This window comes from Bombus huntii, chromosome 16 (genome assembly GCF_024542735.1).
Source record: "Bombus huntii isolate Logan2020A chromosome 16, iyBomHunt1.1, whole genome shotgun sequence".
NCBI classification, from domain to species: domain Eukaryota; kingdom Metazoa; phylum Arthropoda; class Insecta; order Hymenoptera; family Apidae; genus Bombus; species Bombus huntii.
Window position 1 is genome coordinate 3,169,520 of NC_066253.1, and position 13,328 is coordinate 3,182,847.

Below are 13,328 nucleotides of genomic sequence, written 5' to 3' on the forward strand. Positions count from 1 at the left end.
TCCATTCTGTAGTTGCACAAAAGATAGCTCAATCATCTGAAATATTGTTCTGAAATCTAAAGAATCCTCAGAAAAGAAAATAATACACGAAGAAATACGTTGTAGTGTAAGGAATTTTCTTACAATTCACACACATATAAAGAACCTTTGTACAAACTAAAATACCTCTCTTGAAATATTCACCAAACTATTCTCATAAAATATAGGGAACCGTCTACGAATAGAAGAAAGGAAATTTAACGTAGAAAATCTTATCACACTCCAAGAAATCTTCCTAATCTAAAATTCTTTCTCTCTGCAGAAAATATCAAAAATCTCTTAATACAAAAACTCTTCTCGCGGCCCAAAGAATTGTCTAAAAAAAAAGTCTTAAAAAAAACCTCTTTACATAATATTAAACGATATTAATCCTGAAATATTCCTCTAAAATCTGAAGAATCTCCCTGTAAACCTTTAAGCTGAGGAATTCCTCTGTATTTCTCTTTGCTAATCCACCACCAAACTTTCTTGGTTAAAACAGTCCTCCTAATAGGAGGAAGTATCGCGACAAGGAAGCAGGGGATTCCCTTCAATTAAGAAAGTTTGCTCCATTGAAAACGATAGGATCCATCAACTAAAAGGGAATCTCAATTGCCACTGCTTGATTCGCGGCTCCGCATCAAAACTTCACGTTGAAATGGGACAATCGATTGCGAGTAGAATAGTCGTGGCTGGCAAGGACAACTGGTTTTTGTAGGTCAGAAATCTCACTGTACGTTAGCCGGCATCAGCTGGCTGGAAAAGTGAAAGAAGCACTTCTTTCTCGCCGGAGGAAGCTCAGCACAGAAATAGAAACCGCCTCGACATCCTCTGGTTATATTTATACCATTCAATTCTTACTTCTTCTATTTCTCATCCGGGTTTCGCGACAATCGTCAGCTGAAAAAAGATTCATAAAGAGGATGATGAACCATAGTGCAAGGAACTCGTCGGAGCGTTCCTTTGATATTATACAAATGGCACTAAAACATTGAAAACATCATGATCGCGTTGAAAGCTAGTAAGAGTAGGAACCGTGTTCGATCTGAATCTTTATTTTAATTACAAATTTCAACTACTGAAGTGAGTTATTGAAGTAATTTATTAATATAATTATTGGAAGTTATTGTTCAAATTGAACATTTCATTTAAATTGTGTATGTGGCATTTTGATGATGTTTGTATTAAGCACGGTGCATTGGCATTATGATAATGTAACTGACGCGACACTAACGCCAAATGTTTCACTCACTACCGTACAACATGCACATCTATTCATTCATTTGTTCATATATTCATCTATTCTATTTTTCTAATGCTGGTTATTAATGATTTATAATGGTTATTTCTTTATTACTTTTATCGTTTTATTCATAGGATATTCTGTTAATTCTAAATTATATTTTGTTGACTTTTGAAGTAAAAATTCTAGGTAAATAAATTCGAGGTTAAAAAGCTGTCACAGTGCTCATAACGTTTCACACTTTTATCTTTAATAAATCGTATCAGCATGATTAATAACCATGTAGAGTGAAAAATTATTAAACGGATGATCCATCACGAAACTGCAATTCCAATTACACGTGCTGCATTCTCATGCATATAAAACGGTTACACAACGACGAACAATCGTTTCACATACTGCATCGTTCACTATACAACGGCGAGCGTTTTCGTTTGTCAAAATGACATACCATTGTATCCTTGTCAGTGTCGTCGCTTGGAAATTATTACTGTCTCACGTGTAAATGATCTTCACGAAGACAGGTTGAATAAATTCCTTTCTTCAGCTAGCGTTCAAAACAGTGTGTTTCATTCGTCTCACGAAACGTGAAGAAAGGCGCGGTATTCTGTCTTCTTTAAATGATTAATGAATTGCAAAAAATTTATAAAAATTCATATTCTTTTTTAATAACATGAAAGAAATAAAGCATATTCTCTCCGTTTACAAATATTAGGATAAATTTATGTATGAGCGTGACAAAACTTGCCAAACCTAACCTAAACCTAACTTAACCAAAGTAAAACTTGACAAGCAATAAAATTTCCTTTTGACCAAAAATAATTCCTAATTACCAGAAATAATGCATACGTTCTTTCAGGTAATTCCAAATAATAAATAATTTCTAACTAACTGATAAAGAAATTCTATCTACGTAAGAACATAGAAGAATATGGTAATATGGCAAAATATGAAAATATCAACAAAATTGATAAATACGGAGCAACGTTTGCCTAAGAAGCCAATATAGTTTCAAATTCCACGCTAATTAGCAAGCAAGGTCTAAGATACACTCTGTTCGTAATCTAACATCTTCTAAGCCTAACAGCATCTTCATCATCCTGCTTAATTGCAGCACTGCACATTAGTTCGCATTATCGAGCATGGTAATTGCCTTTATGAACGTGCAACATGGATTTCGGAGTTGAAAATTCCATAGGGAATTCCAGCTCCGAAGCAACGTGCCAGAGGTCAGATGTTGCGTTTACTTAATCCAATGATCTACGTATGTAAAAGGAAACGTGAATCTACAATGAGAAAGATAGCGCATGTGAGAAGGTTCTTCTTGCGTGTTTATTTTTGAAATTTTTTAATCTCCTGGCATTTTCAGAATTTTCGAACTTCTTGAAACTGTCATAATTTAATCAGAGAGAAAGCTATTGTAATTTAATCACGAAGGGAATCATGAATTTAAATCTGCATTTTATAGTCTGAGTAGTACGACATTGATAAATGATTCTGTGGCGACTATTTCGCTTACAGTTTTAATAAAAAAATCACTTTTCTCAGACATAATATTCGAAATCTCAAAAATTTACTCCCACCCTAAAAAAATATTTAAAAACTCCAACAAAGACCCAAAATTTTCGTCATGTGTAGAGTATGTCTGCAATTAATTATTCGTACAAAAATTATCAAGTATTGAAGAAACTTATCACTTATCACTGAATGGTTAAAGTTTGTATTGGGAAATGTGGAAGGGGCAACAACAAAAGAAAAATGATTTTCAGTTTATGGAGATTAGAGGAGCGCATCTGGCGCGATAGATGCACAACTTTGTATGCCAGTCAACAGCAGGCCGAAACGGTGATTAATTAACGCGTAACAAAACAGTATTCAATCAAAGTATCATCCAAGAATTAAAGAGGATCCCATTAGTCCGCAAACTGAACCATTACATGAATTACACAGAAATAATATTGTATTGCGATCCAATAAAATAATTAAAGTTAGAAACATTGAAATATAACTCAACCACACATATATAGGTGTACCATAAAATAATTAATATCTCTTCTCTATTCCAATCAGAATTAAGGAAGCAAGATAATTTGTCCAATATTTCATTAATTTTCTACTTATTAAAAGGGATTTTTTGAAAAATCTCTACAATATTTAAAAAGTCAAGGCTACAAAAATAATTGCTGCAAGGTATCTCTATATCAATTTAAACAATGCTTTTATGTTAGAGGATATCTATTTAAAATAATTGAATTAATATAATTATTTCTATTTTTGTGTCTATTTTATTACTGTATACATGTAATAAGAATTATTTAGAATAATTTTGATTTTATGTTCTAAAGATATGTAAAAATAACCTATAATTTAATTTTACTTATTATTAACCATGCTTTAATAATCATATCTTATATTTTAATTATAATTCATTTGAAACAGAATTATACAATAATTAAATGAACACGAAAACGTAAATAATTACATTTCTTGGCAAGAACAGTGTATTTTGCAACTGATATAATTGTTTCTCTGCTTTTATAATGAAGATCTCGCGTCAAAAGTTGAAGGCCCATTAACTCAACTGAAAAGGGATCCTGTGAGGAAACAAGTTTCGTCTCTTTTACATCAACAAAATGTAACTCCAGTTAACTACTACTTCTGTTCATCCTTGTCATTTCTCATTCAAATCTCTTTGCTTAAAAGTTCCTTCGGGGCTCCCTTTGATAGAAATAAAATAGATCCAAGCAGAAATGTCAAAGAAATCTCATTTACTCCAGTTTCTTTAGTAAAAAGTCATCAGGTCGAGCAAGAATAATCATAGAGGCGAGTGACTCGGGGCGTTGAGGGATGCTCGATCCAATTTCTGATTTAGGATAAAAAGAAAGGATACGGAAGCCTTTTCACTAGTTAGAAACTGGCATATGGAATAATTTCATGTAGTTGGTTGTGCGACTGTTAGAGGTTTTAACGAGACACCTCTCGAAAGTCGAAGCTTAATCTGGCTAAAGGTACTTTAACCTCAAAAGCTTCGGATTAGAAATGCGTCTAATGCTTATGACATCATAGTTTTAATGAATCGTGCATTTGGATTTTCAATATTAAGAATCTTATGTTTAGGCTAGAACATGTTTATCGATATTGATTCAACTTTCGATTATGTGTTTACAGGTTAGGTTTTTATTGTTTAAGTGCTTCATAGTTCTGTCTTTTCAATGTTAAGAATTTTTACTTTGCAGGTTAAGATTTATTTGTTGGTGTTAGCCAAACATTTAAAGTTATATAAGTTAGATTTTTGTTGTTTTAGTGCTTCGTGGACTTGTCTTTACAATGTTGACAGTTTTTAGGTTAGGATTTTATTTACTGATAGTAGATGGACTTTTGATTTAGTTAGGCTTTCAAGGCTTAAATGTCTCATGCTCCTGTTTTTCTAATTTTAAAAGCTTTTACTTTAGGTTAGGATATTTTTGTTTGTATTAAGTAAATTCTTTTTAAGATTTTAGAATAAAATTAAATCAGATGTCTATTGTTTAAAATACGTAATTTGTGTGATGTTGAATTAAAAATATGATGCAACAAGTATCTATAAGTATCTATCTTCTTATAGAAACTGGAATCTTCTTTCATTTTCTAAGAAAATTATTTTCATCGCAACCGTGTTATTATTTTCCCGGAATACAAGAACCACGCAGAAGAAAATAGGCACGAAATTGATTTGCGGTTTATAGGAGAGAATCTTTATGGGGATTATTGAGGAGCTTTGAAGTCTATCGTTCATGACGATATTTCTACTTTGTGGAATGACATGAAAGAACGAATTTAAAATCCATATTGAAATATGAATCATAGATATAAAGTAGGAATAGCATTCATTCATGGTTTAATCGTGGAAAACGACAGAAATATTTAAAAATAAGCTTGACTGCTTAAAATAATTTAATATTTAAGAATGATACTATTTGTTTCGCTTGAGAAATCAAAGAATTTGGATGTACAAAGAGCTTTCTGAATAAAAGAACAGATTCACAAGGTTGGACGATTGTGTATTAACTTTTTAAAAATTGTAAGCTTCCTGTTATTGTATGTTAGCTTTAGAAAGGTACCAGCTTTTGGTTGCTGAGCATCGGCTTTCGAAACTTTAATCTCTTTGTTATTATGTATTAACTTAAAAAAAAAAATGTAGCTTTTAAAATCAAAAGCTACTTAAAAGAACTGGACATCAAAAATTTTAAAATGTTTTATCCCATTGTAATACCATATCATACTTCGTATATCATTGCAAAGCCTTTTATTCGTAATTTCCTTTTACATTAAATAAAAAGCAAATTGTATATAAAAAAGTATACGAATAATTTAAGAACTAAGCACGAAATATTGAAATGACTCTCTCTCTCTCTCTTTATTAAATCTAGTATAAAATTATAATTACTAGATATTCATTCACTTATACAATCTTTATTCTTTAATCGTTTGTATTTTCCATTACTACATTAATACTATTATAACAATGTGAAAATTATCCATTCTATTGTGTTCACCAATAAAAGATGAAAAACGGGAGAAGCTTGCTATAGAAATAAATTGTCAAACACATTTATACTTTTTCCCCTTCTAATCTAACCTAAATCTAATATTCTTTTCTTTCCTATCCGATGCAAACCTAATTTTCTACTTCTTCTGATTTAACCCAAAACTAATCTTTCCTTTTCAATATAATTCAAACCTTCTTTTCTTTGTAACTTAATCCAAAACTAACCTTTTCTTCTCAATATAATCAAAACCTAACCTCTTTTTCTTTTTCGAGTGTTTTTAGGTGAGAAACATGAAATACGAATGAATTAGAAAGAAATATTCGTCGACTAACTCATTGTCCTTCAGCAACCATTAACGTACTGTATTTCTAATATAAAATGATTACTTATTAAAAAATTGTTTACAAATTGTTAAAAATGAAAACTTGCAATCTTATGAAATCTATATAGATTGGAAATTAATTCCCAAACAACATTTCTGTATATGAGCTTCTCATTATCTCATTATCTTGATGTATAGAATCACACCTCATAAACGTCGCCCACTTGGTGTTAGTGCTTCGTATAGTTCAGTGTGCTTTGCTATGTTCGATTGAAACCTTTTTGCCATAGGTCACAGGTAATACAATAGATAGAGAAACGATCGTCATCGAGGGATTTAATTCTACACTTAACTCAACCTAAACATTTGCTTCCGTTATAATTGCGTATTTCAAATTGATCACTCGATTGGATAAACAAGATTCGTTTAATTATGCATCATCTCTCGATGGTAACGATCATGATACGTGAGAACGCAATCGTAAATCGTCAGACCTAAAGCGTTTCGTTCTCGTTGATTTGCCTCGTGGCAAATTTTAATCTACGGAGTGACCCATGAGAATTTCATTTCTAGATTTATCTTACATCTAGAAATAGGTTGCCGTTATTAAAATGGAAATTATTTGGTTACCAAGAATTCTTTTACATAAATTTATTCTACTCTGTGAATAATTTGTTCACATGAGAAGACAAATAAAGAGGGAAAAAGCAAAGAGCGTATAGAAAACTATTCTTTCGTTTAGTGAAGTTTTTTTGGTGAAAAAGAAAGCTAAAGATTGATTTAGAAAAATTGGATACTTGAGTTGAAAAATAGAATTTTCTTATAGATTACATTTTTTACGAATTTGTATGAAATTCAAGGAATAGCAGAAACATAGTTTCAATTTGCTTCAAATTGAAACAAAAGATTAATTTACCCAAACAAAATTCCAGTCTAAGAGAAAACAACGAGAAAATATACAGAATCTATCTTCTAGGGCTAAAATTACATTTTGATAACTTGCCAAGGACCAATAAAACGAAAAGATTGAAAATAGGAAGCACGAAACAGAACTGGAAAGTTAATCGATGTGCCAAACACATTAATTCCAAACCATTTCCAACTACTAACGAATCAGTAACTGCCTCCTACGCGTGTTGCATCGAATTCTCTGGCGTCGAGAACGAAACCGATCGTCAGCTATCGAGTACCTCTTATTCTGCAAACAAAAATAGCACCAATAAAATCCAACGATTTCCATTAGTACCGGCAAGACTAAGAGCAACATCGTTCCAAAAACAGAAACTACAATATCATAGAAAAATTGCAGGGAGTTGGGTTAGCAACTAAGTGATTACGAATTTTGTCATTAGGTGGTATTGACAAAATCCACAATCACTTAGTTGCCAACGCAATATTTGCATGAAGAAAAACAGCACTGTCACAGAGAAAAATCAACTATTCTTAAAACGAAGAACAAAAAAGTTTAAAAAATAACAGTATAATTTCGAAAGTGGTATATTTGACATAACCTAAAAACTCACAAATGAAACAAACCTCTGTTTAGATTACGTTGCTTTCCTTATATCCACAAAAATATAAACATGCATAGAACTTTGTAGTTTACTCGTTATAGTATGTTCATTAAAAAGTTTCTATAAATGATTGAGATGTTCCCATGAACACATTGCACCACGTAACAAGCCAGGTGAAAGGGGAGACCAAGCGTACGATTCCGCGCTTCTTCTAAAATTTGCCCGCTAATTACCGCAGTATCGCGCGCCCATTGTTCACGAAAGCCTCGGTTACGAGCCCATCCGACTATCGAGCCTTGACCTGGATGAACGCTTAACGATTGGAACCAGTCTGATTCAAGACCCCCTGGGATTTTGGCGAAATTTTCCTCTGGACAATGATTTAAGAATTTAATGAGGAAAGGAGATTGAATTTTGTTTGGCAGGACGCGGCAGTTTGAATTGAATTAAACTGGAATAATCAACTTCGAGATTAATAAATAATTGGCTTTTGCTTTGGATTGGTTAGTATTTACGTTTTGTGGTTGTGCTTTGTTAGAAGGTTTCATTGGCCTCGGAATTTTGACAGATTTACATAGATTTACACAGATTTCAATTGGTTTGTTAAAAAGTTTTACCACCTTTGGAATGTTTGAGTAATATTAATATTGGTGAATATTAGTATTCACCATTAAATTAGATTTGTACTTAATTTTGAATTAAGATTTTAAAGAATTTTCATAATCTTGGAATTTGACAACTATTTCAGTAACTTTCTCAGTAATCTGATTAAATTGGTATAGATACTGTAGCGTGTTATGAAAATGTTCAATTATATAAGAAATATTAATTCTATATTATATAATATAGAGGGTGTCCCACGCAATTAGATCAAACTACATCTCTGAAATGTCAGAGATGAAAGAGGACGATGAAAAAGAATATGAGGATAGAATAAAATGACAAAGAATGGTATACCATCGGAAGTTAACATTGTGCTTTTTTCTGAATATAGAAGGTGTAACTATTTCTTCATTTTTTAGAAGCAACCTTATACTGTCGAATGTAGATATTGCGTAATTGACCTTTTTAAGTATAATTGTCACATTTTCTCCCATCTCCATCAATTTTTTTTTTTTTTTTTTTTTTTTTTTTTGTGAGAAAGTAATTTAAGAAGCAATTTAAACGAGAAAGAATATATCATGTGTAACGCGTAAAAAAATGTCGGTCTACCTGTTGATGTGCAAAGTGCTCGCGAATTTTCACATCTTTTTTCAAATTCGATAGTCTGAAACTACCGTGTGACCTACTGTGTACGCGTTTGAATCGTGGGAGATGGATTCGGTTCGAGCTATCTCTTATTCTGTGGGCGTCATGGGGCGGCAGATTACGCCGTAATCATACAGAGAGTGGTAAATGGTAAAATAGGCATTTGTAGTATTGGCATTGGCTAGTAGCGCCATCACCTGTCCTGCTGCTTGCAGCTTATAGCTCTGCACGACCACGGTCTTACGCGGATTTCTACGATTAAGACGTTTGTCAGCCGAATTTTATACTTTAGGTAGGTGGCGTTTTGTTCCGCAATCTTTCTCAAGGTTCCTTTGAATGTTCTATCCTTCCAGAACCTCTCAGATTCCTTGGGTCCTTCACGTTCTTTAAAAATCGAAACGAATTTTCCCAATAATAACGATAAAGCTACTAGCCATAAAAGTTGCATTGGGTCCAATAACAGTATATCCATGTCAATAGCTCGACGATGTAGTTAACATGGTCCAGTGACCACTATGATGCCAGAGGCACCCAGAATCGAGGAAGCCAGGAGGAAATTTATGGAACACTGGTTGCATATCGAAAGGATGAAATTATAGCGACGACCTAGTGACTGTTGCGTAGGCAGATAGTGGCGTATTGCATGCTAAACGAGAAGCCACAGTCCTGCAGACGTCTATAATCACAGCTCTTCTCATTCTAGGTTCGCTAACCCTCAAGGTCGAAGAACGTTGCAACGTTCTTAACGAGTTACCAACCACTGTTCGCTACAGTTATTTTCGACTATTCAAACAATTGTGGTTCCAGGATCGGATGAGAAATTCTAATTTTATCACGTGTTAGAATAGAAATACTTGGTGAAAATTTTAATTTCAGCGCTTGATGCAATGGAATGGAATGGGTATACTTTTTCCTGTTCATTCTTTATGAAAATGTAATTCTAGCACGTGGGTAGAACATTCCGGAGAATCATAATTTCGTGAAATAATAATAAAAATAGGAAAAAAGACAGTGACTTTTTAATACAAATAGAGAACCTGATTTTTCGCTGTTGATGAAACATCCTTGTGATAGAATGTTAATCAAGAAATTCTAATTTTCAAGTATACATGATTTCAGCTGTATTTTGTGGATAATAACAAATAAGATAAGAACGAGAAGGTTGCAATTTTTTGTAATGTAAAATATTCAACGAACGAAAATAATATAAAATAATAAAGGAATAACAATATCTAACATTAAAATTAAAATAAAGTTACAACTTGATATAATGAGGAAACCTAATCTTTTCCTATTGATGAAATTATCTTAATTCGTAATATTCCCCAAACTATTCTAATTTTGAGATATTTTTCATTTCGACTTCATTAGAAATAAAATACATTTTAACCAATGGCTGTCGATATGAGAAAAAGTAACGTGTCTCTGCTTATCTCTGCCGAGATCCTAAGCTCATAACACTATTCAATCTAAAGGAAAACTCGCATCATTTTCTCTCCTCGATGTTCGAAACCCAATGGGAACAGAAAAAGATCCAATCCAATAAGCATCCAAGAGATGAATAAAGAGCAGAGTCGCTCTGACCGGAGACTTTTACTTCCAATCTTTTAGGCGCATCACGTGCTCTCGTTTCATCTGCAATTCAAGATGTTCCTGACTGACCAAGGAAACAGATTATCCACTCGCCATGGGAAGACCGATAGACAATTTTAAGGTATTCGTAGCACGACAAATATCGTTCGAAAGTAAGACACGCTAACTGAAACACAGAAATATATATGATATGAAATTAAAACAAATAAAAATCGTATGTTTGTGTTAGTATTAGACATAAGATGAGATACGTGTGTTTGGGGTAGAAGCGTATACGGATGTTCCAAACAAAAGCTCTATATCCAAACAAAGCACGAGAATGAGAGAAATACGTAAGCAAAGTTTCCTGTGCGATGGAGCCAAAAAATAAATAAACACATATATATAGAATGCGTTTCACAATTGAACAGGGTTTTATCTCAAAGTCGGTGAGAGATAGAAAAAAATACCGTAGGGGGAAAAGTTGAATGGTATGATAACATCTATATTCATAGGTACTCGCTTAGTTTATTTTTCTTTCTTAGTATGTAACAATGCACCGGGAAATTGCATTCTTTTTTTAAATGCGACTGTATAATTTTTATTCGTTTATTTAATTTCATTTATTATGCATTTTTTAATTCTCTACGAGAAAGTATTAAAATATTTGAATCGAAAAATGCTTGGCTTAAAGGATATTCCAATTTGTGAGATGTTCCAACTGCATAAGGAAAATAAGCGAAGATTGGTCAGACAACATCCAGCGACTTGTTCTAATGAATCTTCTAGCATAATTGTGTTATTCGTAGCGGTATAATGATGCAGATGAAATTTAATTGATTTCCAGTGAGAAATATATTCGACAATTAATTTTTATCTTGAAAGATATTAACATTGAATTGAAGCAATTAACGTAGCATTTGTAAATAAAATAAAGCGAACAAGAAATATTACAGGAGAAATATATTACTAGTTAATAGCAATAGTAACTAGTAGTAACTGGTTATTGTAGTAATAGTATATACTACTCATAGTAATAGTATATACTAGTACTTATCTACTATACTATATTACTATCCTGTGTATGCTACTACCTCGTATTAGTATATAGTATAGACTAGTACTTATAATAGTAGTATATTATAGTACTCTATTTTCAGTACTACACAATATATTCTACATTACTATACTATATTACTATCCTGTGTATACTACTACCTAGTATTAGTATATAGTATAGACTAGTACTTATGGTAGTAGCATATTATAGTATTCTATTTTTAGTATTGCACAATATACACTACATTACTATCCTTTGTATGCTACTACCTCGTATTAGTATATAGTATAGACTATTACTTAGTATATACTACTTATAGTAATAGTATATACCAGTACTTATAGTAGTAGTATATTATAGTACTCTATTTTCAGTACTACACAATATATACTATATTACTATACTATGTTACTATCCTGTGTATGCTACTACCTCGTATTCCAACTTAACTATTTCTCCAGTCATTAAAGATATCATACGTCTTCCAACTGTACAGAACGATGAAAGAATAATTTTACAGTAATTTCTCCGATATGTAATATTTCTCCTTTCACAGAACGTTGCTGATGTTGTATTATACTATTATAGAACAACGCAATAATAAAGCTTAATTAGATTTAGTGGCCAATAGGATAAAATGTTTCTCGCGGGAAGGAAATAATTGGTGATGAGGGAAGGGACATCGAGGGGGTGGAGAAATGTCGAGGGAGTCGCGGATAATTGGAAATCGCGAGCATGTGTATTAACGTGGTGCACACGTGAATAATTACGCGTCGACGAATCGTCGATGAAACTGGAAGCTGCACTTTCAACGATATTGCATCTGCACAGGTCATTCCTTCCACTGGCGTCGATAAATAGAAGAACGTGGATGCCGTGGAATATCGTTTTTCAGTTAATGAGACGGAAGCAGTGGGAGGTGAAGCGATCAGCATCGTTTCTGCAGTTGCTAACAGCCTGGCTACAGTGATTCCTTTCCTCGCCATTAAGAAAGATGGAATATTTGAAAGAACATGTAAGAGTAGACGGAATTATTTCTTAAAGGGACAAAATAAAAATCGGCAGATCAAGAACAATTTTTATAATTATAAAGACAAGAATGAAGTCTAATCTAGAGATCAATTATGATGAATTTAATGATTCTTGTAATTGCTAGATATGATAGAATGCTTGAAGAGCCTTATGAAAACTGATATAGATTATGGAAGAAACTTTATCCAAGACTGAAGAATAAAATTTAATCTGGGATCAAGAACATCTTAATTACGTTTGGAGATCACAGTTTGGAACGATTTAACGATTCTTATAAACATCAGCAAAAAGGTAGAAATACTTGCAAAGGTAAACATTGTTTACAGAGGAGAAGAGCAAAACATATTTTACAGATCAACAGCTATATCGGATCTGAAGAGCACACTATTAAATAATTTAGAGGTAAAAGAATATGTTAAATAACTTTCAATCCAAGATTCTTCCGAGAAAAAAATTTATAACAAGAAACTATGCAGAGAATTTTACGAATAAAAAGCTTTGAACTTATCTCCTCCTAGTCACTTTTGGAAGAATCAGCGAAAAGCTTGATCAAACACTCATGTACACCATTCTCAACTACAAAGACAAAAATTCTATTGACACTTTTTTGATATTAAAATTATCAAAATTTTCCCATTTCCAAATTCTATCAACGATTATTTCAAATCACTTGAAATCAAACGATTTTATACTTAATAATAAATAATGAAAGTTAAATAATTGAAACTAATTGTACAAGTATTTAAAATACCCTTACACGAATCATATTATATTTTACAAATTACTAATT

The 13,328-nt window shown here is 32.4% G+C and overlaps 1 protein-coding gene and 1 long non-coding RNA gene across 11 annotated transcripts in view; one reads left to right on the plus strand and one right to left on the minus strand.

Annotated features, from left to right (window-relative positions):
* The window catches only part of LOC126874508 (PDF receptor), an 83,261-nt gene that overhangs the window by 55,892 nt on the left and 14,041 nt on the right, over window positions 1–13,328 (minus strand). The window contains exon 1 of one of the 10 annotated variants that reach the window (XM_050636686.1): window positions 1,713–1,832. The exons of the other annotated variants lie outside the window; for them this stretch is intronic. The gene's annotated coding sequence lies outside the window, so the exon portion shown is untranslated. Of the gene's footprint in view, window positions 1–1,712; window positions 1,833–13,328 lie in introns of those variants that run through there. 10 annotated transcript variants of the gene reach the window in all.
* On the plus strand, window positions 1,828–2,817 carry LOC126874580 (uncharacterized). Its single transcript, XR_007692883.1, has 3 exons — window positions 1,828–1,863; window positions 2,121–2,300; window positions 2,376–2,817. It is a non-coding gene; the product is annotated as an uncharacterized LOC126874580 (long non-coding RNA).